The sequence below is a fragment of the Lissotriton helveticus genome, chromosome 3_1, assembly GCF_964261635.1.
Source record: "Lissotriton helveticus chromosome 3_1, aLisHel1.1, whole genome shotgun sequence".
In the NCBI taxonomy this organism is placed as follows: domain Eukaryota; kingdom Metazoa; phylum Chordata; class Amphibia; order Caudata; family Salamandridae; genus Lissotriton; species Lissotriton helveticus.
The window spans coordinates 1,873,197,574-1,873,221,947 of NC_136061.1; the positions used below are offsets into that span (position 1 = coordinate 1,873,197,574).

At 44.2% G+C, this 24,374-nt stretch overlaps 1 protein-coding gene across 4 annotated transcripts in view; it reads left to right on the forward strand.

Moving 5' to 3' along the window:
• C3_1H11orf24 (chromosome 3_1 C11orf24 homolog) overlaps nt 1–24,374 on the forward strand; it is a 257,203-nt gene that overhangs the window by 146,515 nt on the left and 86,314 nt on the right. The window lies entirely within an intron of this gene.

The following is a 24,374-nucleotide window of genomic DNA, read 5'->3' on the forward strand; positions in this document are numbered from 1 at the left end:
GACATGTCACTTTTGGATAAAGGTGTGTTTATTTCATGAGGTTCTGTGTCATATCATTGCAAAGATAGAGGGTGATGCTGACTCTAGTGCTGTGTGGACTCTGGGAGTGGGCGGGGTAGGTTTGTGATTATGAAATTGAGTGCTGACCCTCCCGGACACCCATTATGGAGCTCCACTCCTCCATCAGCACATTACTCTATATACAAACGGAGATGCACGCCGAGCTCATGCGACACTATTCAGTGTTGTATCGGTCGTCAGCTGAGGCCACCTCAGACAAGTCCCACTCTTTCCTATCTGCACTAGACCCTCCGCACCTCACCCCTGAAAACTGAGTGGAGTTGGATGAGCCGATCACTCAATAAGAAATTCTGTCCAGTATCCTGGCCCTCGCTACTGGTAAAACTCTGTGCCCTGACTGGCTGCCACATGAATTTTATAAATCTTATGCTACATTGCTTGCACCGCAGTTTAAAGTTATGTATGAAGAAGCATTATCGTATTTCACCCTTTCAAAATCACAAGGCGAGGCCCTACTCGTCTCTCTCCCTAAACCTGATAGGGATCCAAAGAAAATGGGATCCTACAGACCGCTTGCACTGCTCAACACAGATTACAAAATCCTGGCAAGGGTTCTGGTGGCCCGCCTGGCTCCTTTAGTTCCGAACCTGGTACACCCTGATCAAAACGTATTTGTTCACGCACGTAACACCTCCCTAAATCTCCAGTGCTTTTTCTGCATTCAGGCTTATGCACCTCATTTCTGTGCTCGGGCCGGATGCCTAGTGTTGGACCTAGAAGAAGGCCTTCAATTCGCTGGAATGGCCATTTTTATTCATGACTCTACATCAATACGATCTCCGAGCTTGTTGCATGCACTTGGTAAAGTTACTAAATGCACAGCACCTTATTCGGGTACGGACTGCCCCGATAATATCTGAATCAATACTGATTGGCTGCGCCCTCAACTCAATATGGCCCAAGTAGAAAATGGGAGAGATCCAGAAATAGATGTAAACCTCAGAGCAGAATACAGTTTAAATATAAAGCATACTTCACCCATAAGGACTATAGCCATGTCTGGGAATATTCACATAGGGAGGCCTGCACAGACAGACGAGTGCACTAGTAATAATAAATCCTCCCAATTATTGGTGTCCTGGAATATAGCAGGACTCAAGAACAGACTAGTGTCCCTGGATTGGTTAACTTTTATTGACATGTATACGGTAATATTACTCCAGGAGACATGGCAGACGGTACCTCAGTTCAGGCAGGGCTACCTGAATTTTTCTGTTCCTGCAGTCCATACCAAAAGAGGCAGGCCGATGGGGGGCCTGACCACTTAGGTCAAGCAGGATGATAGGTACACAATTAAACAAATAAACTCTAACTGCAATGACATTCTTATTGTAAAACTACAATGTCCCGATTGTAGAGATTTACTTATCTTCAATGTCTATGCTAGGGGCAAACCAGGTGGTAAATCCTCCGAGATAGTCATCAAGTTGGGCCAACATTTGGATAATTATAATGGAAAGGTAAATTTATTGGTAGCGGGTGATTTCAATTGTTCGTTTGAACCCTTGGATCAAAATGACATTGATCTCACCAAGGGGGAAGACCGCAGCTGGCAGATTCCTCAACTGACCATCCCCCCCATCAAACGGTGGACTCAGGCTGCTCTTCAGCTTAAGGCCCTATGCCTTGAACAGGGCATTAGGTCTGTAAATGGCAGGACAAAAACAGACAAAGAGGGGAAACCTACATTTGATAATGGGGTGCGCACTAGTCGGATAGACTACATTCTAGTCAACTTAGAGTTCTGGTCATCCATCCATGACATGGCCATCATAAAAAGATTAGAGAGTGACCACAACCCCCTTAGTTTAGAGCTAGAATTATTTAAAGCAAAGTGTGCTGTAGTCAGTTCAGTAACTATTGAAATTTTTCCCACAAATGATACTAGGAGAGTGAAATGGGCTGAGTGCCTTTTGAAGTAGGAACACCTTATAGAAATGGGTAAACTAGTAGCGAGCGCAACCACAGAGCTCCAGGGATGTAGTTCTGACGATGATCTTATGTCCAAGGTTGTTCCAATACACACAACACTTTTTACTAATCTTAGTAAATATTTTATCAAAGAGGTTACTGGTCCACAACGTAACAACAGAAAGCAGGCAGAATCTTGGTACGGTAAAAGCTGCAGGGCTGCATACAAATTACTTGCTGCAGCAGTAAGATCGAAGAATAGGGATTTAATATATGTTGCAAGACGCAACTATAAAACTACCCAGCAGGAAGCTAAAAAATCCTGGGATGAAAAATTTTGGAAATATTTGAAGCTAGTAAGTCGAGAAATATGGTAGGTTTCTGGGACCTGGTAAAATGGGGTAAGGGGTGCCATAGGGCCTACCCGAAAAATCATGTCCCTCCTGAATCATGGGTGTCGCACTTTAAGACTCAGTTTGCATGCCCTGATTGGGAAAATTTGTAATATTATCCTTAACGACGTAATTACTACCCCACTGCAATTCAGCTTGAAAGAAGTTGAATATGCCTTAACTACTGTCCCTAAAGGGAGAGCTCCAGGGTTGGACATGATACCCGGGGTTCTCTTTATTCATGGCAGAGAGGTCTGGGCACCGTATGTACAGCTACTTGCCAATGCCATCGCTAAAGGATCCCCAATTCCAGATATCTGGAAGGGAGCCGAAATAATCCCTATTTTTAAGAAAGGAGATCGTGCTGAACCCGCCAACTACAGGCCAATTAGCTTGATAGCCTGTATTCAGAAGGTGGTGGCTAGGCTCGTGCTGTTCAGAATCCAGAATTGGATAGACGAGGCAGAGGTCATGTCACCACTGCAAGCTGGCTTTCGTCCATTCATGAGTACCGTGGACCAGGTTTTTAGATTTGCTATTATTTATTGGAAGTGGGTGGTTCTCGGAGGTGGCACCCTATACGCGGCCTTTGTCGACTTGAAATCGGCCTTCGACTTAGTACCGCGTACGAGGATGTGGAGAGTCTTTCAGGAGCAAGGCATGCCACTGGAACTCCTCGCTCTTCTAGTTAAATTTCATGATAATAATTTTGCGCAGGTCAGGTGGGGTGAGCAAGGACAGGCCACCGATAAATTTCCAACTTCGAGAGGAGTAAGACAAGGGTGTGTCTTGGCTCCGACACTGTTCACGCTGTACATCAACAGGGTTATTGATTATTACAAGGACGTATCTACAGATGCTCCTAAATTAAATGGTGTCTCGATACCCTTGTTGATGTTCGCCGACGACACCCTTTTAATTTCCAAAACACAACAAGGGCTCCAGAGAGCAATTGGATGTTTTGAGGCTTTTTGTACTGACTATGGCCTAATTATCAACGTATCTAAAACAAAATTTATGGTCATGCATAGGCACAAGAATGTGAAAGGAAGGGCACTAATGAATGGAGAGCTCCTTGAGCAGACCCAATCTTTTACCTATCTTGGAATTACTCTGGGGTCAAGATTGGAATGGAAACCCCACATGAATTATTTATCCACTAAACATGCACAGTTGGCAGGAGTACTCTTAAGAGAACTACGATCCTCGGCCACACAACCAATAGCTCCAGCCCTAAAAATATATGGCACTAAAATACGGGCATCTGTACTATACGGGGCCGAATTGTGGGGGCCATTTAACATTTCAGTTCTGACAATTGCCCAAAATAAGTTTATGAGGGGCTTGGTGAGGCTTCCCCCATCTACACCGCTGATACCCCTCTACTTAGATTTGGGCTGCCAGAGAATTGAGGATGTTGCACGCTTTAGACCGATTGCATATTGGCGGAGGATCTGGGTTACCCCAGAACTCTCTCACTATGCTCAGGCTCTATTAGAAACCAGAGATATGGACAAAGGAAGTAGAATACCTTGGTTCAGAGAAGTTAGGTTGATCTATAAAGCTAGTGGTCTGGGGAATTTATGGGACAATCCAGTATAAAATACTTTCCCGTCACGCAAGACCCTAAAGGAGCTCTATTTTGCCATGGTGACTCAAAGAGATTTTCAGAAGTGTATTCTTCCTTCAACCATCAGGAATTTCTTGGAGCACAAACGTATACCGGTCTATGAACCATATTGGGATATTATTACTATTCCTGAGGATAGGAAACGGTTCCATCAGTATAGGGTGGGAACTCTCCCAATTAATACATTTACTAGCAAATGGTCAACCAGTAATGGTTTTTTGTGTCCTTTCTGCACCACTCAACCAGAAAGCATAGCTCACGTCCTCTTTATATGCCCTGAGTATAAATCCCCACGCTATAAGTGGCTTAGGCCAATTTGCATTCAGAAAGGCATTAAAAAAGGAACAGATGCGCTAAGGATTTTTAGAACGGATTGCTCTGAGAGTTTAGTAATTGCCGTGGCCACATTTTTGAATTGGATGTGGGCAATCCGTAGGATCAAATTAAAATCAGTGAATGCCCCTCCTGACTAATCCTGTTTTTAAATTTTGATTGTTTAAATATTTTAAATGTACTATAAAGTCGGTCTTATTTTTTAACCATAATTTACAATACTATGATCCTAACTGACGTGTATGGAACATTCAGTGGATGGGATTAACTAATTAGAACTCACAAGAACATCCCTCTGATCTTGCAGCTTATTAGTTGAAACAATTATTTATACATTATATTACCGTATTATGGAATTGTTGCTGTGTTTTTATTATATTTTTATTTTATATATGCTGTATTTTATGACATGTAGTCGAAATAAAGACTTATTTGAATTTGATTGGCCGTGGCACCCGATAGGGGTGCCCTCTCTTGCCTCTACTATTCTCTCTGGCGATTGAACCGCTAGCTGCGGAACTTCACAAGAGGGGCACAAACTGGGGTATGTATCTGGAATACTGGCCGCTCTAGGGTAACATTGAAGAAACTATATGTGCCTCTAGATCAGGGAGGGTTAGCAGCACCAAATATGGAATTATATTACCTGGCGGCTCAACTGCAATGTGTGGCCAAATGGTTCTCAGGCCTACAGTTGTCCAACACTGCCACTAGTTTGCCGTCCTGGACGATGCCTAATATTCACCACCTATTTCACCCGATCACGAACACTACTTCACCGGGATCCCTATTACTTGCTGTTGAACACTGCTGCTACCGATGAAGCCTATAAGAAAGGAAAGTGCACTCTGATTGAAGTCAGTCAGGAGACATACGTTATCCAAAATATCTACTTTTTATTAACGTGCCACTCTGCTGCCGGTTACATTGCCGGATAGGATTTGTGCGTTATTATAGAGCTGATTGTTCCAAATTTGAGGAGCACTGTGCGCCCTGGGGCTTCATATTTTGGATGCCCTTTGATTCTCTCTGAGAAATACATGCCGCTTTTCGCAGACAGTCGCCTGTTCCAGTACTTCCGTGTACCTTGGGGCCTTACGCTGTGGAAGTCCAATAGATTTACCCCAGAAACAAATGGTGTTTTTTGCTGACAGTTTCCTGTTCCATATCTGAGGACTTATGTGTGCCTTGGGGCCTCACACTGTGGAAAGTCTATTGATTTACCCTAAGATATATTTGGACTATCTGTACTGGACGACCATTATAGGTGACGTCGCACACTAATGGACCTTGGAGTTATTTCGGTTAGACCTGTTCTTTTGAATTTTGAGTAAGCCCTGATGAAGTTTCCGTGGGACTAGGGAACGAAACTCGTTGGCTGTCTGCCGGTTTTAAAAGCAAAATGCGTGAATAAAAAGAAGATATTTTGGATAACGTAGGTCTCCTGACTAACTTCATTCAGAGTGCACCTTCCTTTCTTGTGGACTTTATCAAATGACTGACATCCCCCAGCAGCGGATGTTGGGAGTAGCTGCACTTGTACAGGATATATGAAACTGGTGGAACTTAAGTGCTTGACCTTGGTCAGCTGCTGTGTGCTTTTTTGTCTTTTGCTCCCAAGTTTGCCCCAACAGTAAGCAGCACTCGAGTAAGCAGCATGCTGTAACTATTGAGTATGGATGGCACTTCCCCTGAATATTCCTTAGCCAGCTGCCTCGTCAATGCAGCCTGACGCATTTCAAAGTTAAACTTCTTCCTCAGAGGCGAGAACAGTAAAGTGCATGCCGGTTACAATTCCCTATTATAATGATGTGGAAATGGCACGCCCCTGGATGGACAGGTCATATGAGTCCGTGCGAGGCATTATGGGAAGTGTAGTTTCGGCAGAAATCTGTCCACAAATGGATGCACATGAATTTGCTGTCAGAATGCATTCAAAGTCCGCAGATGGACCTCGCTCTGATTCTGATGGCTGAATACTGTGGTGCATTGCACGACTGCTTGGGTCTGACAGACATGCGCAGTCACCCGTGGTCCATATTTTGATGGTGCCTGGGCATTGGAAGAAGGGATTTGCAGCAGGTGGGTTAACCCGTTTTTTCTGTACACTGCCCCCTGTTATCCCTCTGTCCGATGGTTTCACTAAAAGTGTGCATGTTGACAGCAGATTTGGAAAATGACGATATTTACCACATGTACTGATAAATTACATTATTTTCCGCTGCCGATTGTTGGGCTTTGAAATATATGCTGCAAGCAATTGCAGGTGCGCCTCCAGGTGACATTCATAAAACTGCAATAACAGTTACTGAATTAGTTATTGGTTAACTTGTCATCAAAGCCACTAACAAGCATTTGTGTCTAAGCTCCATTCATGAGGTCAGGAAAGACAGACCGGTCGGTGAATGTAAGGGGAGTGTACAGTGAGGATGACTCCGTGAATCCCTGGGGTTCACTCCAGAAGTGAGAGACGGGGTCTGTCGGAGGGTAGCGGGTCCCACGAATCTGGAAGGCAGGTGGAGAGATCTGCCAATGTCTGGACGGAATCCAGTACCATCTGACATAACCCAGTCCTAGGGTCAATCCCTAATAACCCCTATAATTCCATGAGTTGGATCCATCACATACAACCCTCCGGGCTCAATCTAGTGCTCCCCCCTCCTAGCAGAAGTGCAGTGCTGACGGGCCCCCCTGGAGGGTGAGGGCCCCCCGCACCGCGGGGGCTGCAGGGGCCTGTGTTACGCCCCTGATTAAGGCGCATCATGAATGAACTCCTTAAGGACCATTGCCGCTCTATTGTGTTGGTGAGCTTGAAAGAATAACCAATCTTTGTTTTCAGTGATCAGAAGGAGTCCAGTGTGGGTTCCACAGAGAGTAACTTCCTGTGACCATGACTTGAGGTGCCCAACAACACGGCCTGCATGTGGCAGAAGAAATTCCACAGGCAGCTCTGCCCAGGGGTAACACATTGAAACAAATACGCGCCTGTTTTTGCTAATCCTAAATAGGAATATAAAATAGTTTTGTGGCAGACTTACCCACAGCATACATCATCTATTTGCTTTATTAAATACAGCACTCTCCTACGCCACGAAGGACTTTTCTGACGTAGTTATGCACAAAGTCTCTTATAAATAGAAAAGACAGGACGAGCTAATTGTTTCTGGCGCTCTGAAAGTCTAGTTTCTCAAGAGATCAACTGGGCGAACCAAGGTGTATTACTTCTTAGCAGTTGCCTTGTAACTTTTCCCAATTAGGGCTTTTAAAGAACTTTCCATGGCAGACCAGAGCCTGGCTCATGTTTCTATACATTGAGAGTTTGCACTAGTGATTGCGGTGAAAGATTACATTAATCTTGAGGTGCTTTTGCCTAAGTGTAGCCGGTAAAGTAAAAGTAGAGTTACATAGTGCTGAATATGCGTTATGCGAAATAGGATATATTTCCAGATTGGCGAGAAAGGCACAATTAAAGAAAGGAGGAAACATTGCTCAGTTCATTTACCTCTAGCAAATGAGGGTCGGGAACGTATTTAAAGCATAAATGAGTTGTTCTGAAGAACAGAAAATGAAACATCCATGTTGCTCACCATTTAAAGGGTGAACAGTTGCTCTTCCTGGAGGCGCACTCTATATAGACCTGGGCAATGGGGAAAGAACAGGTTTAGTTCAATGATTATACATTCAAACATACATTTACATTAGTTTAGTATCCACACAATTTCACATTTACAGGGATCGACTAAGCATGTAAGAAGTCAGCAGGCCACAAGAGAAGCCATATTAAGAAAAATGTGACATTGCGTGAATTTGCCCTCTACTAAAAGTTTACTGTTATTTACTTAATACTTAGATTTCAATGGGAGTTAAGAGCACAATGGGTGCAGCTAGAAACTACAGGATTATTGGCACTAGAGGAATTAAAGGAAATAAATGAAAACAAGATGATTTTGAATAAAATTTGTTTTTATGCTTCTGGATAGTCACCAGTACTTTGCAACACGTGACATAACTCTGTGTTAACCTTGAAGATTTGAAGTATTTGTATAGTGTTGTGATGGACTCTTTTTTTTATTTTAAGTACCTTAGTTAACAGATGTGTTTCAGAATTTTAGATTTTTTTTTTTTAGATCGGGCTTCACAACCCAATTGTTGCCAGACCTTATGTTACCAACTGAGCTTTAGAAGCACACCTGAGAGCGGGGCTTTGGCTCCACCCACGTGTTGGTCACCTTGTGTAGAGCATTCACTTGGGCAGAAGTTGTCTGCTGCCACAACGAAATTGTGCTTATTTCTGAAGAATAAAGACAAGGTAGGTTTCTACATAAGAGAATATTTATTGTCGGTCGTAGTTCAGGGAGCCAGATGAGAACACGTCTCAGGAAGCATCCCTCACCAACTGCCCCCTCAACATTATCCCCAAGAGCATGGAATTGCCACATGGCATGGTTCTACTCTCAACACTCTATCATGAAGTGCTACACCGGTCAAGCGGGCAATGCCACTACACCCTCTTTCAAAGCACATTGTATACGAGGCAAATGTTTATTACTTTCCAGGGAAACTCGGGAGATGCACTGCTTCCAGAATTCCAGAGTTTACTTTCATTAATGATTCTTTCTCACAGAAACAATGGTGGTGACTGCACCAGACGTTACACATTTGTAATTCACAAGGGATGGTAAGCGGGGGGATGAGCTTCGTAGTCTTGTGAAAATTACTAATCTTGAATCCGTTTTTGTAAATAAAATTGATTAGTGGTTGAACATTTGAAAATATTTTGAACCCTCCTAATTTTTGTGGTGTTGCTTATTTGTCTGGGTTCTCTTCTGTTGTCGAAGCTAACTTTTCAGGATGCAGGAGAGCGCCTTGGAGTTAGTTGGAGGTATTTGCTTTTGCTTCAGTTGATGTTATGGCCTTCTAGATGCCACGCCTAACAATCACTCATTTCTAAAGGTGCATTATGATGGTGCAGTGTGTATCCAATAAACTTCCTCTGCTCGCTATATCCAACATTGGAAGATTGAATTGCTGGGCTATCCCAAAGTACTGTGAGCTTTATTTTGAATAATGTAAGAAAACCCTATCCCCCGTTTCACCATTAGGTCTAAGGGTGGAGGTGTGGGAGTTGCGGGTCTGAATGCGATGGAAACTAAGGAGTGTATTTGTTAAATGAAGACAGGCATGTATGCAAAAGAAACAATTGATGGACAATGCAAACATTCACCACCAGTCACAAGGATCTGGTTTAATCCATCATTCTTTTGCTCACCACACCACCCCAGTTTGAACCCATATGCAAATCAGTCTTAACCTGTTCCTTGTGGGAACAGTTCAGCCCGAACTGCCAAGCCAGGTCCTGACTGGATTGGAAACAACCATCCTGGGACCGGTTTCAGGGCATCACCCTTCATCAGGCAGGCTAGCTTGAATCCAGTGGTGTAGTGAGCACGGGACCCTTCCCACTTAGGGCGACATATGCATTGCATCCTGGGCTCAGTGGGGAGAGGCGGCTGCTTAGAGCCTTTTGTGCACAGATGGTGATAAAACGGTGTGGGGCACTGTGGGCCCCATGCCCATACTGCATTCATCTATTACTTCCTGAAAGTAAACGCCACACTGGTACCTTTCAGTGTCACATCACAAGATGCTTCTTTGTATCAATTTGAACATTGGCTGTGACAAAGCACAAAGGATGGGGCAGCTGCAGCTTGTCCATCACTTGACTGGTGACAGACTTCACCCATTAAAATGGCAGATCCAATACTGAAAAGAAAGCCTGCAACCAACTCTTAAAATAGTGCTCCAAAAGGTAGGCCTTGAAGTTAAACCAGAAAGGCAATTCACACCTGCTTTCTGGAAGCCATGCACCCTTCATTACCTCATTGTCCGCTTCTTTTCTTCCCTTAATTACTATATTGAGGCAACCTTTCCACACCAGACACCCATACCCCATACCACGTGATTCTTAACGAATAAAAACGACCCCTCGTGCTTGTTTTTATTTGTGAAAGAATCATGTGGTGTGGGTGTCTGGTGACGCAAGATTGTTTCAATATAGTAATGAATAGAGTCGAGGGAAGAGGACTCGTAGTAAAGCAATTACCCGCAAGAAATTGATGCAAAAATACATACCTTACAATGTCTGTCGAGGTTAGTAAATGACCACACTGCTGTGTTAGTCAAGAACAATGTGCTTCAGATATATTTATAACCATAGTATGTCTTTCAGTTACTTCTGTCCTTATAGTTGTAAATGTACCTTTCAAGCAAACACACCTTCGTTCAGTTCTGACTTTTAAGCAATTGCCCTTGCTTTCTGGAACTAGTTACTTCTGATTTTAGCATTACAGGCATAGATTGACAATTCTACGATGCATAGCAGCCTTGAGTATATAAAATGCGTGTTTCTCTATTGTAGGATCACAAATAAAATACATATGATAAAATATATTGGTGGGTTTCTTTGTACATTTTTACAAAACGTGTCACAACTTATGCCATTTCTGGGAAATGTTTTGGTGCAAGATAGGCATAATAATAATATGTATTGCTCGACTCGTATTCATGGATTTTCGAGCTAAGGCGATACCACGGGCTCGTCTCTTACCGTGAAGTGTATGGCTTGCCCACATCTAACCCAGAGGCCTTTTTGAGAACATCCATGCAAGGTTTGAAAATAAAGTGCGAAGTCAGCAAGAGAAGAGCTCACCGATACTGACCTGGCTAGGACAGGTGATCCAATGGATGTCCATTAGTTTAGCTGCAAATTGCAAATGTTTGCATCATGCGAGTGTGAGGCAGCTAACGCACAGGGTGTGCAAGTTTCAGTTTAGCCACTAGGTGGCGCAGGTTTGTCACGTACCAGGCTCACTTACTCTTTAGTTTACTATCGTCGGCAATGCAAACGAAGGAAGGACGTTCAAAGAACAGCTCTTACGTTACCTTTACGTTGCCTTTATTGGGGGGCTTAATGTAACTATTGTACTTGTCCAAAAAAGGACGTGTTTCTGACAGAAAACCCGGCAATGATATTCACCCAGTTAGGTGCTGGAAAGTTTTTATTGTCCTTATGTGTGACAATCCCATGGTTTTCTGTGTGCATATGCGTGACATTTCAGTGTCTTTAGCGTGACATTTCAGTGTCTTTAGCGTGACACTGAGTGACACTTAATCAAAAGTACATAAAATCAGTTGTTTCCACGTAATGAGAGAAATCTTAGACTCTAGTTCTTATGATGTAAAGTTGTGGTATCGAGGAAGTGTTGAAACACCTTAGAACTAACGTGCTTTTGGCTGAATAGTCGAGCAGGTAATTAGGGTGTTGTGATCAGTTTTGTAGGACCTCTTCGTATGTCCTAGGCGGCAGTCTCTACTTTCACTCTCCGTTGAGCATCTCTTGACTGATCCACAGAGTAATCTCTAGCTTGTAATTTGACTCTGCATTGTGCCATCTCTGAGCATGTCCTGTCGAGCCCTCTCTCTCGTTTGTGATCTCATTCTGTTTCACACTATGCCTCAGTCTGTTTAACGGAGCAGTCGATCCTTGTGTTGTGGTTTCAGTTTGGATTGTGTGGTCTCTGTGCTTGTCCTGGGAAACACTCTCCTTGACTTAAGGTGTCACTCCTATTTTGCAATCTGTCCGTTAAACGGGACCTCCCACTATATTGTTCTGTTTTTTTTTAACTGAATGGCAAGGAAGTCTCTTATACTGTCTTGGAGGTCACCTCCTCCATGTGATTTCATTTTCACTTATGGAGCTTCGGGAACCAGTATGCAATTTCATTCTAACTTATGCAGCCTCTGAACCAGTCCTGGAAGCTGTCTGCGCATAGAGTTGTAAAAAACAAAGAAGTCTCAGGCTATGTCGAAGTGTCTCACCGCCTGTCCCATGGAACAATCTCTCAGGGGGAGTTGTATTGCCTTGCAGTCTGACCTCACCTAAAGTTGTACTGTTTACGAGACTGTCCTGAAGAGCAGTCCTTTCTAGTGATGTGGTAAATAAATAAATAATACCCTATTTTTGACTAGACATATATCATAACAGATAGCTCAATAAATAAGAGTCAAGATTCGAGGTAGTAGGAGTTTCTGCAGGTTTAATACAGCATAAGGACAGGAACAGGACAACCTGCATAGGAATAGGATGACAGGGCCCAGCAGCTGCTGGGGCTGGGTCTGGGATGAGCGCGCTAACTTTTAATAACAATACATGAGCATATATACATAGCGCAAACACATAGCATTACATTGCAGTAGGCGTAGCAGTGGGTGGAGCAGAAGGTGTGACGCGTAGCTGTCGCGAAAGATAAGGGATAACGAAGGTGTAACTCAGACATGTGATGCAAACGTAACAGAATATGTCATGAATGGGCGGGAACCATGGAGGAGGCTACCTAAGGAGCCGGGACCTCTAACCTGGTGGTGCGCGCAAACTGGTAATGACGTGTTACGAGGAGAAGCTGGGGGCTATGAACTCTGTGCTAGGAGCAGAGACTGAAGTCTGGAGGGTCGGAGCGACATGTACCTAAACCCTATCTAGTATCTGATGTTTAGGGAACATGTTGATATAAACTAGAAGTCATGAGGGGAAAAGCTAATTGACTCTAAGACTAGAGCATGCATTTATTCTACATGTAGTGCGTGATGAAGAATATTAAATGACCATTAAATACAGTATTTCTCTTAACATGGAGCCGCATAGGCTAGACAATGACGGAAACTATTGATGCAGTTCAGTAGCTTAGGAATGCAGAGAAGGAGGACTAAACTGATAGCTGGAATCACAACATAGTCTTGGCAGACTCAGAGGCAGAGCCAAGCTGCACCGGGCACTGCGAGGCAGGAAGCAAGTGAAAGGTCGAGGATACAGGTGGGGGCTGGATCGCTCCTCAGCGAGGGTTCAGGAGACAGGAGCTGAATCTGATGTCCGGGCCCTGTTGAGGCCTGGAAACGGGGACTTTATAATGAAATAACGTGCACACTGAGAAACGTGGCAACATTACTTTACATAAGCCTGATATTCGTAGTATTCACGGGGACTGGGAAATGACATACCAGAGGTGGACACAACTATAATTGCGTCATTAATCGGACATGGGGAGTACATATGCATATTTAATCATGCACACATAACATATGATGGATGACACGTAGGGACACAGAACATGACAAAATTTACTTTTCCACATTCCCTCCTTGTCACTACGTTTCCATCAGGAAACATCAATATTCATGATACCGTCTATCATTTCATACAGTACCATTTGTTCATCTCGAATTGTCTTGAAACGGGATTTAGAACGGGGCTTGGGACTAGGAATACAAGAGGTAGCACAAATGCCGCAAATCGCAGGGCCACATTGTATACAGAGGCAGCAGCTGAATATGATCGCTACTGCGATACCTAGAAAGGACAGGACTTTCCATCCCCAGGCGGAAATTATATTCCAGAACCAACCGGACCATGTCCAGGTGCCTGGATCTTGGTGTAACAGATGGGCAATTTTATGGAGTCTGGTTATAGCTGAATAAACAGACGGCGCGTTATTTGGAATGAAAATGCAACAACTGGATCCGATGACTCTACAGGCCCCGCCCCTATCGGCCAGTATGACGTCAAGGACGAGACGATTCTGGAGCACAACAATTCTCATAAAGGATTGCTCTTCGGTTAAGTTACCTAGAGCGGAGGCAGTCTCATCTACTACAGCTTCAAGGGTTCTTGTTAACCTACGGATTAGCTTACTATTTACAACTGTACCTAAATAAGGGAACACACCTTTATCAATATCAATGAATTGCTCTGCAGCAGTTTCAGTATAGTCGACAATCGGGAGGTTTCTCTTGTGTCTAGTATGTACTAGGAAGGAATTCCTATGGTAGTCAGGTGGGGCTAGGAAAACAGGTGGCAGTAGGAAGGCAATGTAACAGGTTCCCTCCCAATCGAGGGGCAGACGAACATATGCGGTTTGACCACAAACAAAATAAGAATGACGTGAAGCTTTAAAAATAGATTTCCCACTGTCACTATACTTGATAATAGTAGTACAATCACTATGTCCTACGTGTACAGAACCATTATCTCGGACACATAATTCGCCTTTGACTGGTAATACTGAAATAGCAGGTGAGTCTGGAGTAGTATCAGACTGAACATTCAGGACCATGAAATTCGAAGAATAGTTACCTAAATTATACACTTCATTTTCTAGATCTAAACCTGTTCTGTGGGGGAGACCTTGCTTGTCTGGGAAACATGTACTGTTAAGAAAAGACATATCTGTTGAGGATGACGTTAACGTGGACCATGCTCCACACGAACCATTATGTGAAAAAGGATAAGGAAAAAGTGGCAGAACTCCCTTCGGGGTCTGGAAAGGGGGGAGTCGACCACACACCCAACAGTTAGTGGCATTGCTGGTCTGGTGTGAATAATGCAACATGCGGATAAATGTATTGTTACGCATAGCGAGGCGGTATGAATATTCGTGAGGAGGCAGATCACTAAACGTGTGTTCTACTGTAACATTAGAAGGCTTATTTACATGAGGAACTGGAAAACACAGGAAAAATGCGTAACTAGTGCAGGAAATCATTATGCTGAGAAATAATATGAAACTTAGAAAAACGATACATCGGTTTGAGTTTTGACTAACTCTCTCACTATGGGGGTCTATTTTATACATGTCAGAAACAGTCTAACCGTTTCACCTAGGGGAGGACTTAGACAATCAAACTGACTGACTTATTTTACTAGACCGGAGTTTCTGTTTATACTCCTGCTGCGGAGTTTTCTCTAACAAGGGAGGGGTTGTATCAATGTAATTTGCGGGACAGTCCTTAGGAACAATGTTTTGACACGTCTTTAAGTCCTGGGAAATGTTCTTGGAGACCGGCTTTAATCCGTAGAATTTCTTGACGTGCGAAAGATGCACCCAGCCGCGGCGTCCTTCCAATTTCACAGCTGTACGGGTGGTGAGGAGGACCTGACGGGGCTCCTTCCAACGTGGCTCCAGCGGACTTGATCTGTCAAAGTTCCGGACGAGCACCATCGAACCTGGAACGATCTCATGCGGTGCCACCTCGGTATTGTCTGGAAATGCGGCGGCAACCTGTGAACGACATGAGTTGAGGGCAGACATCAAGGAAGCTAGGTAATCTGTCAGCATATTACATGAAACATCAGTAATACTTCGGGGTCTAGGAGTACCCCACATGTTAGGGGGCCGGCCGAATACGACCTCATACGGGGACAGACCGGATCTGGAATGTGCGACCATGCGCATATAAAACAAAGCAACTGGCAGAGCTACTAGCCAGTCCACACCCTTATCTTTACATATTTTGGCAATTCGGATTTTCAGAGTCTGATTATGTCTCTCGACTAGACCGGCTGCTTCAGGATGGCGTACACAATGAAACTTCCACTGGTACCCCAACAACAGGGAAACGTGCTTCATCAGTTCAGATGAGAATGGCTGACCGTTATCAGAATATACGACTCTAGGGAGTCCATATCGAGGGAAGAATTCACGAACCAACTGCTTGGCAGTGGTCGCGGCTGTGTAATCTGGGACTGGATATGCTTCTGTCCATCTGGACAAAGCGCATACAACTACAAGGACATACTTGAAACCTCGACATCGCTCCATCTGAATATAATCCATCTGGAGGACCTCAAAAGGGTGGTCAGGAGGCTGGAATCCCCCTTGTTCCACCGGGACACTTTTACCTGGATTAAACTGACAACATATCATACAGGTACGGACTTTCTGCTTGGCTGCAGCTCGTAAATGCTTGTTGAACCAAATGTTCTGGATACTGTCTAACATTGCTTTTTCTCCTAAATGTGCTGGACTATGTGCGGTATTAATGATGACTTGAACCATAGAGTCGGGGAGAAACCATGCGGTCCTACCCTTTGTTAACCATCCTTGATCTGTCTGGACCCCTCCTTGTTCAGACCATTTCTTGATTTCATCGGGAGTAGCATGTAATTGGATATCTATGACATCTTGAGTAGGGTCCTTAACGGTCATACATGTAGTCGGATCTGGAGTGTGTGTCATGTTAACTGGAATGTCTGGAGTCTGTGCTGTAAGCTTGGCTGTGCGATCTGCTAGATCATTACCTTGAGAAATAATGTCAGTAACTTTCGTATGTGCTTTGCATTTCATGATAGCGATAGATGTCGGTAAGTGTATGGCATCTAACAGAGCTTGAATAAGGAAACCATGCTGAATCTTGGTTCCATGAGAAGTCATGAAACCTCTCTCCTGCCAGAGCACTCCAAAGTCGTGTACAACTCCAAATGCGTAACGTGAATCTGTGTAAACATTAACTTTCAGGTTCTTGGCGTGTATACAGGCTTGTGTCAGAGCAACTAGCTCTGCTGCTTGAGCGGACAGGGTATCAATACGGTGTGTCTCAATAACTTCGGTGTCAGTAGTCACTGCATACGCGGCGACTAGTTCTCCTGTACTAGTTCTCATACATGAACCATCCACATAAAGTGTCAGGTCAGGGTCTGGTAATGGAATATCTGTCAGATCTTGTCTTGGCTTTGTCGTAATGTTAACTACTTCCACGCAATCATGTGTGGCTGGATTTGAATTAACTGATGGTAACAGTGTAGCAGGATTCAGGATGTTGCAGCGTCTAATTTCTATGTGTGGCTGAAACAGTGTCAATTCATAACCTGTTAAACGTGCAATTGTCAAGTGCTGTGTTTGTGTTCGATTTAAAAGAACTTCCACGGAGTGTGGGACTTGTACTGTCAGGGAGTGTCCTAAAACTATGGAATCACTTTGTCTGATAGCTAGGGCTGTGGCTGCAACTGACTTGAGGCACGCAGGCAGAGCCTGGGCGACTGGATCTAGTGTGCTAGAAAAATAAGCACAAGGCTTGTATTGTCCTGCTTGGTCTTGTGTGAGAACTGATAATGCTGTACCTTCACGTTCTGTGACGAAAAGTGTAAAAGGCTTACTGTAGTTCGGTGTGGCTAGAACTGGAGCTTGGCATAAAGCTTTCTTTAACTCGTTGAAACTAAGTGTATGTTCAGATGTCCAAGGGAGAACAGTCGATACGGCTGCCTCCTGTGTCGTTAACTGTATCAGTGGCCTGGCTAGAAATGCATACTGAGGAATCCATTGTCTGCAATAAGAAGTAAGGCCAATAAAGGCACGTACCTCCTTCTGGGTCCTGGGCTGGGGAAGACTCGCTATTAACTGGATACGGTCTGGTGTCAACTGCCTACCCCTCTTGGACAGTAAGTGTCCTAAGTAGACCACTTGCTGGACACAGAATTGAAGCTTCGAAGGGGACACCTTGTGCCCCATCTCGGCTAGGAAATACAGAACCGTCAGTGACGCTCGCTCGCAGTCACGTTCAGAACGGGCTGTGATCAGTAGATCATCGACATACTGGAGCAGGGCAGTGTCAGTTGGCATGTGAATGTTGTCTAGTTGTCTCTTGAGTGCTTGACTGTAAATACTAGGACTTTCTGTGAAACCTTGAGGAGCGCGTGTGAACATATAGCTCCTTCCATTTAAACAGAATCCGAAAAGAAACTGGCTGTCTGGATGGATGGGAACACTAAAAAATGCGTTCTTGAGGTCTATGACAGTGAAGAACGTGGCTTCGGAATCAATGGCTGTCAATAGGGAAGAGATATCTGGGACAACTGGGTACTGAGGAATAATACATTTGTTAAGTTCCCGTAAATCAATCACTAATCGATATACTGGGGGTGCATTTGGATCAGTACGTTTCATGACTGGAATGATCGGAGAGTTACATACATTGGAGTCAGTTTCTACAACTACTCCTTGAGCCATGAGCTCGTCAATAATTTTGGATAAGGCTGCTACAGCCTCAGGTGGCAATCTATACTGCCTGATTCGTGGTAACACTACACCTGGTTTCAGGGTCACACGATGGGGTGTGATTTGCATATAACCTACATCAGTTGGACCTTGCGCCCATAAATGCTGCGGGACATTAGACAGTCTTGAATCAAAATCTCGTAATACATAGTGACCCTTAAAGTCACGTAGGAACAGACGTATTCCCTCTGGGGAACAACATATAACTGCACCTAACTCTTTCAGTGTTTTAATGCCTAATAGATTTTCTGGACATGACTTAGTAAGTAACAGATCAGTAGTGCGGGACAATGGACCTACTTCTAGAGTGACTGGCTTTGAAATCTCATTAACGATAGGCTTTCCTGAAAATCCAAGGGAAACATTTCTTGAGCCTGAGAGCGGAGCCCCTGGAACTTCGGCATGACTAATTGTGGTCCTACTTGCCCCTGTATCAATCAAAAACTTTCTGTCTTTCCCTAATACTTGACTGTGAACATAGGGACCTTCTTGATCTACAGGTATCTCGATGAGAGGCAAGCCTACCTCCCTCTCTAGGCTGTTTCATGAATATGGCTGGTACTCTGGATACTCAGACTGTGCATACTGGTACATCTGCGATGTAACATGCTGTGTTGCAGCAATAGGCTGCGGTGCTGTAACTGTCTGTGGTGCATTCTGTGACTGAGGAGTCTGTGAAACTTGCTCTTGTCTAGGCGGACGTGGTCTTTCTTTAGTCTTACCAGTAGCTATGTTGTGTTTCAGAACTGCACACTCATTTATAAAATGACCTGGTTGTTTACAATAATTGCAGTTCCCTTTAACGGGTGCTGCAGGATGACTGGCTTGATTCGGACCCCTCTTCTGACTGTCTTGAGGAACAGATTGTGCAACTAGCACTTTCATTTTCGTGTCTTTCATACGTTTTCTCTCGTGTTCTTGCTCTTCCCTGATTCTATTCTGGTGATACTGGAGCATCTGGAGCATCTGGGACGGAGTATTTGCTTGCCAGGTGCTTTCGACTTTCAAAACTCGGTTTTTAACTTGTGGGCTTGAATTCTCGACTAATTTAGTAACGAAAAGGTGAGGATATGACTCACTACTTGTCTTGAGGCCACTGTTGATACTAAAGCACTTTTCAAACCTAGAATAAAAATCACTAATATCTTCATCTTGTTTCTGTTTACAGGCTGAGATTGCATCCCAGTCTTCCTTTTTCGTTGTTAATAATCTGGGTAAAACTTGAATCAATAATTCTGGTAATTCTTTACATTTATCTCCGAGACCAGTACCTGGTACTCGTATCTTATCTTCAGCTTCTAGGACTGCCCAATCGATCTTTTTCTCTCCCACCTCCCATTCTTTCTCCTTTAGCTTTTCATACACCCCTGCGGGTAGCAGAACCTTTAACATTTTAATGATATCTGGGTAAGTGTATTCTCCCATACGGAGCATGTCTTTTAATTCTCTATGGAAACCTGCTGGATCTTTATCATGACAGGGAATTAATTTCTTCATTTCGAGGAGTTCCATCTTTGTGATCGGAGTGTATACAAACACTCGCTGCATTTCGCCACCCGCTCCTCTGACTGGGTGGACTTCTCGTAACGGATTCTGTCTGTCTATGTAGAATGATTTACTTTCTGGGGGTGAGACATGAACAAAATGCGGGTTCAAGAATGTTCTATATTTATGACGCTGTTCTAAAATGACACTAATTAAATCGGTACCTAGACCTCTCCATTTGTACTGGAGTAACTCGTTCAGGATATCATGTAACGGGCCTGGATCAGAATGTTGACCCTCATACAGAGTAATGAGGTACTGAATCATATACATATCCACCAGTCGTTGCTCGGCTGGGGGCATTTTCAGAAACATTTTTGCCACTATTTCGTCTGGAAAAGTGGTAGAATCAGTAATCCATCTGACTGCTGATCGGACTAGTTCCTGTTCATGCATAGTACTTAACTCACTATAACCGATTCGTGATTTCAGAATGTGATCGGTAGCTTGAAATACTTGTTCTAGGGAACCTTGTTCTGGTGCTGTATGATGGAAAGTTGGCTTGGGTTCTAGACGTAAATGGCGATCTGGAAATCTAGGTTTTCCTACATACGCTATTCTGGCAGTATTCTCATCGTCTTCCTCTTCAGGATCAGAGATACTTTCTTTCTCGCTTACTTGTGCTGCTTTACGCTGTTCGTGTATCTTTATTATCTCTCTACGAATTTTCTTGTACATACTTTCCATGGCACCAATGGTATTGTGCTTTCCTTCGGCTATATTATCACTCCACTTTGTTAGAGTTTTCATTTCTTCCGGGTCTTTAGACGGGTAATCCTGTTCTCTTATTAGACAGTTAATTAAGAACTTTAATATCATACGCTGAATCTCGGCTTTCCTTTGAGACATGGCATCACTAATACTTTGTGGGTCATCCCCTGTACGGATGAAACGATATATCCGGTCTAGATCTTCTTTCATATTCGGCAGGGTGACTAGATACTCGGTCACTCTCCTTACGCGTACGGAATATAAAACCATATTAAACTCGCCTGGAACTGGGTCATAGACACATTCGCCAAGGGTTTGCCTGATCTCTGCAACAGACTTATTACTCTTAGGAGTACGCTGTGATGCTTGAGCATGTAATTCGAGTGCTGATAAACGCTTGTATGGCGGCGGGGTTTGAGGAAGACCTCCTCCTGCGGCCCCTAAACTGGAATCATCAACTGATGCTTTCCGTCCTGGCAGGGTCGGTAATTGTAACGTGGGCTGGACTTGTATGGCGGGCTGACCCGGGGGGGCTGTTAAGGGCACCCCGGTGTCTGGAGGAGCAGGAATTACCTGATTTACAGGGACTGGCGGAGCGCGAACAGGATTTGCATATTCGGGGACTGTGTCGTCCAGATAGGACGAAATAAAAATATCAGCTGCGGTCGGTTTGTGACGTAGCTTGGTCGGAACTAACGGTGGCGGGAAATTACTGGATGCCTCTGGGGTCGCTTTTGGCAAGCCCTCAGCAAGAAGAGGATACATACCCTTAATGAGGGCATTCCTCTGTCTGTCTGATTGCTCAGTTCTAACTCGTTCACCTATCTCGATTAATTCTCTTTCTTGGGCTCGTTCTTGGGATTCTCTACTTAGTTCTGACTTTCTGATTTCTTTTTCGGTTCTTTTATGAGCTTCTTTGCGCCATAACTCGATGGCATCTTTCTGTGATTGTCTGGCTTTCTTTTTCCATAATGCCTCCTCTACTCGCATGATGCATTCGGCATCCCATGTACCCGATACGGGCCATCTATACTTTTCTTCTAACTGTTTGGTATACTCTACCCATGAATCTAGATACAATATGGCACTTATGCCATGTTTCTGATACATAAAATGACCTGGACTGTCCCTAGGCGGGACGGGAACAGCTGCTTCCAGCAGACCCTTTCTAGTTTTTAACTGACGTAACTTGGAAAATATGGGCATGACTGAACTGTAATCTAGACACAATACAATACACAATAAACACGATACCTATTTCCCATTCATACCACGACATTAAAATACATGAGAAACATTTAAAATAACAGTTCGAACAGAATACTACCTGGAAATACTGAGAACAGAACACATGAATTTTCTCGAGAACAGAAACTGACTAGAACAGAAACTAGATGCACTGCTGAAACAGTACGAAACTTACCGGTCTCATAACGAGACACGTCAGGACCCGTATCCACCGAAGTGAACACTTCGTTTGTGGGACTGTGTACCACCAACCCACAGACCAGAGTCAATGAAATTGACCCTGTCTAGATACCACCCCAGTAACGGTACTCACCGGGCAGCAAGAACGGAAGGCCTCGGACTGGACTGGACTGCTACGACGATGACGACGAACTTCGGACTTCGGACTTCAGTTACGGGTGGACCTCCGGATACCTCGGACCTTGGACTCTTGGCTTGGGCTCTGGTCGGGACTCGCCGCGTTCCTCCACCGTCTCGTCTGGATGCTGGACCGCCTCCTCCGTCTCCTCCGTGGGCCTGAGGGATACTTGAGCAGAAATATCTGCCACTGCGCAGAAGAGTTCCGTCACGACTGCAGAGGGTCAGGGGTCGGCGTGGCTTCACCGACGCGTGGGGAAAGGGCAAGTCCCTATTCGGGCGCCATTATGTGGTAAATAAATAAATAATACCCTATTTTTGACTAGACATATATCATAACAGATAGCTCAATAAATAAGAGTCAAGATTCGAGGTAGTAGGAGTTTCTGCAGGTTTAATACAGCATAAGGACAGGAACAGGACAACCTGCATAGGAATAGGATGACAGGGCCCAGCAGCTGCTGGGGCTGGGTCTGGGATGAGCGCGCTAACTTTTAATAACAATACATGAGCATATATACATAGCGCAAACACATAGCATTACATTGCAGTAGGCGTAGCAGTGGGTGGAGCAGAAGGTGTGACGCGTAGCAGTCGCGAAAGATAAGGGATAACGAAGGTGTAACTCAGACATGTGATGCAAACGTAACAGAATATGTCATGAATGGGCGGGAACCATGGAGGAGGCTACCTAAGGAGCCGGGACCTCTAACCTGGTGGTGCGCGCAAACTGGTAATGACGTGTTACGAGGAGAAGCTGGGGGCTATGAACTCTGTGCTAGGAGCAGAGACTGAAGTCTGGAGGGTCGGAGCGACATGTACCTAAACCCTATCTAGTATCTGATGTTTAGGGAACATGTTGATATAAACTAGAAGTCATGAGGGGAAAAGCTAATTGACTCTAAGACTAGAGCATGCATTTATTCTACATGTAGTGCGTGATGAAGAATATTAAATGACCATTAAATACAGTATTTCTCTTAACATGGAGCCGCATAGGCTAGACAATGACGGAAACTATTGATGCAGTTCAGTAGCTTAGGAATGCAGAGAAGGAGGACTAAACTGATAGCTGGAATCACAACATAGTCTTGGCAGACTCAGAGGCAGAGCCAAGCTGCACCGGGCACTGCGAGGCAGGAAGCAAGTGAAAGGTCGAGGATACAGGTGGGGGCTGGATCGCTCCTCAGCGAGGGTTCAGGAGACAGGAGCTGAATCTGATGTCCGGGCCCTGTTGAGGCCTGGAAACGGGGACTTTATAATGAAATAACGTGCACACTGAGAAACGTGGCAACCTTACTTTACATAAGCCTGATATTCGTAGTATTCACGGGGACTGGGAAATGACATACCAGAGGTGGACACAACTATAATTGCGTCATTAATCGGACATGGGGAGTACATATGCATATTTAATCATGCACACATAACATATGATGGATGACACGTAGGGACACAGAACATGACAAAATTTACTTTTCCACAGTGATCTCACGTTAGTTTATTCATACAGTTTGTCTCTGTGCTCTTTCTGAGAAGCAGGCTTTCTTTTGGTTGAGTGTAAGCTAAGATTTTATGGAGCTCCTTCTGCGCTGTTTTTGGCAGAAATAAATGGACAGCATAAAAAGCAGCTTTTTTACAGAAATCCCTCTATCCCAAATTCAGACTTGTGGGCCCAGGTTTATACTTTTGTGTCCTCCAGGCATCTGCAGGCTATACTGATAAAGAGAAGCAAACAGACATTGCTGATATTATTATCAATGTTGAAACAAAAGAAGTAATAACAATAATAAGGTTAAGAGGGCCATGCATTCAGTTAAATTTGGCTTTCTTGTTGAACCCTGTTCTCACGACTTCTTTTCTCTCCGTCAAGGACTCGGCCCTGGACTTACCACCCTTGTTAACCTCCTGCTGTGAGCTGTTACTGATCCTACTGAATGGAAAGATGCCATGTCAATTCCATTGCTCAAAAAGCCTCTTGCTGATGCTATGACATCGTCGAAGTACAGACATGTTTTCTTTCTTTCTTACCCAGCCAAAGTCCTTGAAAGATTAGACAAACAGCAAGTTGCTATCTTGAGCCTCACCTTGTGCTTGATCCTTCACAGTTTGCCTTTAAAGTCAAACATCGTAAATAAACTGCTTTCATGGACGACACCCGACTTACTATCAATAATGGTGCTACTGCTGCTTTTATTCTTTTAGATCTTGCGGTGGCTTTTGACATGGCATCGAACGCCATTCTACTCGGGTGCCTTCGTGATGCTGGTATCTGTCATTCTG